This window comes from Lolium rigidum, chromosome 7 (assembly GCF_022539505.1).
Source record: "Lolium rigidum isolate FL_2022 chromosome 7, APGP_CSIRO_Lrig_0.1, whole genome shotgun sequence".
NCBI classification, from domain to species: domain Eukaryota; kingdom Viridiplantae; phylum Streptophyta; class Magnoliopsida; order Poales; family Poaceae; genus Lolium; species Lolium rigidum.
This window is the reverse complement of record NC_061514.1, coordinates 344,064,356-344,069,900: the sequence shown is the minus strand read 5'-3', so window position 1 is coordinate 344,069,900 and position 5,545 is coordinate 344,064,356. Positions and strand designations below refer to the sequence as shown.

General features: G+C 44.3%; 1 long non-coding RNA gene across 1 annotated transcript in view; it reads left to right on the top strand.

Moving 5' to 3' along the window:
- The first annotated feature begins 4,797 nt into the window (after positions 1 to 4,797).
- LOC124669680 overlaps positions 4,798 to 5,545 on the top strand; it is a 2,973-nt gene continuing 2,225 nt past the window's right edge. Inside the window, exons 1-2 of the long non-coding RNA XR_006992290.1 lie at positions 4,798 to 4,854; positions 4,960 to 5,127. This is a non-coding gene — a long non-coding RNA (uncharacterized LOC124669680). The remainder of the gene's footprint in view (positions 4,855 to 4,959; positions 5,128 to 5,545) is intronic.

The window sequence follows — 5,545 nt, the reverse complement described above, 5'->3', positions numbered from 1 at the left end:
CCTAGAAAATAAACTTTTATAGCACATAGAGGATGACATGCGGGTCCCATGAGACGAGCGGAGTTCCTCAACGTTTCAAACGTGGCATGAGATCGAAAGAAAAAACGCAAGTGACCAAATATCGAGGAGCCAAAAATAATCCAAGAAAAGAAAGTTTTATAGTACATAGAGGATGACATGCGGGTCCCATTTAGCGACGGCGGTATCACCGTTTGAGAGGCGGCGGGGGATCGAAAGAAAAAGGCAAAGTGAAAAAATATGAGGAGCCAAAAATAATTCAAGAAAAGAAAGTTTTATAGTACATAGAGGATGACATGCGGGTCCCATTTAGCGACGGCGGTATCACAGTTTGAGAGGCGGCGGGGGATCGAAAGAAAAAGGTAAGTGACCAAATATGAGGTGCCAAAAATAATTCCAAGAAAAGAAAGTTTTATAGTACATAGAGGATGACATGCGGGTCCCGATTAAGCAGCAGCGGTATCACCGTTTGAGAGGCGGCAAGGGATCAAAAGAAAAAGGAAGTAGCCAGAAATCAGGGGGTCAAAAAAAATCCAAGAATAGAAAGAATTTTGGTTCATAGAGGATGACATGCGGGACCCATGATCCTGCATCGTAAACGGCTCGATCGGAGAAAGTTGAACGAGATGGCGCGATCGAGAAAAAAACAATGCCGAGAGAGGCTGCCATACGGGCCCTACATCCCTCGGCGGTGCGGATTTGCGTTGACTCGGCCGGCGAACCCGAGATTTCGAGATGCACCACGTCCCGGGCCACCATACGCGACGTTTTGGCCGCTTTCGTCGGGCTAGGTGGCCTCAAAAACGAGAAAAAAAAGTTTTGACATGCACCACGGAGGGACCAAAAATCGTCGGCCATGGTACACCAGCAACCACGGCGTGACTTCAACTTCGTCGGCCATGGCAACTTTTCTTGTAGTGACCATATGTCATTGTGGAGGTGTATCGTTCAGGGGCAATTAAGATTGGTTCTCTGAAAGGTGATGCCACACAAGTAGTGAATGGACAAAGGCTCAAGCACTATATTTTACGGAGATTCTTATAATGAATATGTTGATGTTATTCGAGTTGTGACTCCGGTAGCTTTCATCAAAGGTGAAAATGACAGTTTCGCGAGTTCGACTTTGAATAGGTAACTTGATTCCGGTAATAAAAAGTCCGAGTTTAACTTTCAGAACAATGTTTTTGCTATTTTCGGAAAAATTACGAGATCGAAACGGAGAGGAGGAGACGCACGGGCGTGCCCCCATGGCGGCGCGGGCACCGGCCTGGCCGCGCCACCTATGAGGATGGCCCTCGGAGTCCCTCTCCAACTCTTGTTCGACCCGGTACTTGATACGTCTCGACGTATCGATAATTTCTTATGTTCCATGCCACATTATTGATGATATCTACATGTTTTATGCATACTTTATGTCGTATTTATGCATTACTCCGGCACAAACCTATTAACGAGATGCCGAAGAGCCGGTTGTTGTTTTCATGCTGTTGTTTGGTTTCAGAAATCCTAGTAAGGAAATATTCTCGGAATTGGGACGAAATCAACGCCCGGGGGCCTATTTTGCCACGAAGCTTCCGGCTAGAACCGAAGGGGAAGCGAATTGAGGCAACGAGGCGGCGACACGCCAGGGCGGCGCGGCCCACCTCCTGGCCGCGCGGCCCTGTTGTGTGGGCCCCTCGCGTCGCCTCTTGACCTGCCCTTCTGCCTACATATAGTCTTCGTCGCCAAACACTACTACAAAAAGCCTTACTAGTGACAGGCACATTTTGCTCATCAGTGACAAGCAATATGTCTGTCACTAGTGTCACGTACCGAATGCTACTTGTCACTAGTGATGGTAAGAATGCCAGTCACTGGTAGGTGAACTGTACAGGCAGAAAAAATGCATGTCACTGGTACAATGAAAGGGCGCAGCCATGTTGGGTTTTCTAGTGACAAGTCCATTATCCTGCATGTCACTGGTATGAATTTTTATATTAAAAAAATTAATTTTTTGACGCATATGCAGTAACAAGTAGGTACATGGCACAATATAACATTTCATAGGCGTAATCTCATATTAAATGCAATAAAAGCACATTACAATGTGTATTATATCAGTTACACAAATTTTAAAACTATACGGAAAGAACTCTACGCCAACTAGAGTCGAACTAAAAGAAACCAAACACCAGTCACTTCCACATCTTCTACTCTGCGAACCAAAAGACACCAACATCCCAGCTCTTCGACATCTTCTACAGACTATATCACCTCCAACTTGAGTATCATCGGTCCCAGCCTTGCCTTCCTAGATAACAAAAAAGGAGAGCAATCATATTTGAAATCAATATTTCTCAAAGGCAAGACAAAACATATAAACCAGTAGTGTATCGTCGTACTTGCAAACAGATCACCAACGGTAAAACCAGAAAACCCACAACAAACAAAATATTAGCTGCAACTAGAAGTAGTGTTGAAGTACTCAAAACCAATGCAGCTGATGCTCACCCCACTTCCGAAATTAGAGTGCAACACGGGTTGAACCGAAGCACACTATATCAAAGAGCAGGCAAAACAAAATAAGCAATTGTCAACATATTACTCTCTAAATCTCTACTACTTAAAAAGACTAAAGAGGTTCCTTATTCTGCCATCAACAATACGTTTTGGTCGTCCCACTCGTCGTCCTTCGTCGTCCTATGTAAAACAATACTCACTCGCGTTGCTACAGATGGGCCAAGCCCAACTAATCCGTTTCCCAAGCACCACTACCTCGCCTCCTTCGCATCTCTCAGGAACCACCGCTTCCTAGGGTTAGGGTCTGCCATCGTCGCCGCCCATCCGCCGCCGCCGCCGCCGACCATCCCTACTCCGCCGCTGCAGCCGCCACCAACCGGCCGCGGTCGATCGCGAGTCCCATCTCTTCCATGCCGGCCGAGTCGAGCCGTAGCTCCTCCTGGTCGCCGGTCCCCTTTTCCTCGCGATCCTCTGCCGAAGGATTACTGTCCGGTTCGTACAGGCTGTTGGCGTGAGGAGCCGAGGCTATGCTCGGCCGGCTGTCTCCAGGCGCTGCCCCCGCCGAACGTACCGCCCGCTACCACGGGCGGGTGGAGAAGGCTATACTCGAGAGGAGACGGCGCGACATGTTTAAGTGGAGCATGCTCTCGTCGGCGGGCTGAAGGGGATGCGATGCCGCTCCGGGGAGCGACGAAAGCCACCAAATCGACGGGCAGGTTGGTCGTCTCTGGCCATCTCCTACGATTCTTATTTTATGCATCTCCAGCCGAAATTCGGCGCTCGGGTGAGCGTTCTCTCACGCGCACATTCGCTCGAATTCCACCCCCTTTGTCGCTCCCATGTTTGATGTGGCGTCCGCCTCTGTGAAGAAGCGCATTGTCCCTTGTTTGTTTCAGCTCCCGTCCATGGAAAAGCAACGGGAGTCCTATCCGTTAAATTCCCAAATCCCTAAAGCTGGATCATTTTCTTAGTTTACTCTTTACTCCAGATCCAATTTATCCCTCTATCTTCTTTATTTTCTTTTCGAGGAGGAGGTGCTCACGGTCATGGCGAGGGACGGCTCGATCCGGGCGCCTTCCGTGTTGGTTGAGAGCCCCTGCAGGGTGGGGATGTTGCGGCTGCTCCAATCCTTTCTCTTAGGACAAGGTGCGGGTGGCCATGGTCACATCATGGGCCGATAAGGCTTCTAGGTCTCCCCGGTCCTTGGCCTCTGCTGCACGGTATTATATCAACATTATTTCTTTTTGCACTAGGATAAGGTATATGATGCTTAGACATTGAATATTTCCATATGCATTTGATATTTAACATTTCAGACTTCATAAAACCATGTCTAATAGAGTGTATATATCCTTTGCATTGTTTATCTTGTAGTCACACTTAAACATGTTTTTAATGCACAAACTAAGGTAGCTGCGTGGAATAGTTTGCCTGTACAGGTTTTACTTACATGGTTTCTATATTCTCCTGTTTAAATGGAAAATGGAACATTCTCATATAATGTTCCTACAATCTGTACTAGATGATTTATCAATTTTGTGCACGTCTATTCTTTGTCTATCTTTTCATCGGAGAAAGTTCAGTTCTTCTGTCCTACGATTATTTTTCTGCTGGCATAATTGAATTCCGTGATTCGTGTGAACTCAAAAAACATTCAGTATGTAATTCCAAACTGAGTCGTTGTAAGTAGTGTATCATATTATCCCCTAGAATGTTTCACGAGAACATTGGTATTTGAATCATAGTTTTAAATAGCCGGCTATAGCGGCTATAGCCTTTTAAACAATGTGCGGCTAAAGGCATTCACATGCTAAAAGGTGGCTATAGCCGGGGCTATAGCCTTTTTGACATGTCGCGGCTATATTCTATAGCCGGCTATTTAAAACTATGATTTGAATAGATTTAGACAGTAGTAGTCAGTATTAGTGCGCTATAGATAAAGATATTTTTTTAGTTGACATGTTATCATTTCTTGATTGAATCTTATTTCTAAAAATATGTTTTAGATGTATTTAAAGTATTATCTAGACTACTGCCATTACATGTGGAGAAGTACTTTCTTTTGTTATGAATGTTATGCACTACTTAGCTGAGTGGTTGTCGAACATGTTTGGCTCTTTAGTTAGCAGGGATAAATTAATTATTAAGCGATACTATGTATGGTTGAGCTAGATCTATTGTCCGATGCTTGTTTCCTGTTGTTCTGTAACCAGCTAGGCATGAAGTTAGTGAATCTGGAAGTGCTTTGACTCGGAAGTGCTTTAGCGGTTTATGCTCTCTCCGTGGTTAAACATGTTCTACTAACAAAAAAGTATGGTGCAAACATTACTGTAGTTGGTATGATCTCGGTTGTTCGAAACAACTTGTTATTTCTTTTGTTTACCTCTTGAGCCTATTCGTCTACATAGCTTAATTTTCTTTTGCATATACTCTCAATTTCAGAAATTGATGATAAGCCAAAGGAATCATTCCGGAGCATGATACTCAAATGTGAAGCATTAGATGGCACCTTTCTAAAGGTTAGAACCATTTCAATACAATGACTACGTAGTCAAGTGGGGTACAAATATGAATCAGTCCATGCAAAATCAAATTGGCTATTAGTTACAGGTGAGTGAGACGGAACTTTTGCTAGCTTGACAAATGCACTTTCTTCTTATTTGTGTGCATTTCCTTTTAGAGCATCATGAGAATCATGTTCTATTTTTCTTCATTTCTTGATTGCCTGAAAAGAGTGAATTTTCCACATTTTTGTGCTGCTGTAGTTGTTGGATGGTTATCGAGTATACGCCAATTGAGGTGCGAGTTTAATTCTGGCGGGATTTGCTACATGGTTACAGAGACCATGAGATATAGTACTGGAGTTTGTTTTTTGAGAACATCAAGATCGTGAAAAGAATAAAGAAGGTGTAGTTAGCTTAGTAGATTCGAGGCCCTCATCACACTAATAAGTTGTATTGTTCGAGTCATTATAATAGCATTACATAAACAATACATTCTTCATTCGCCATCATTGTACTACTCCACT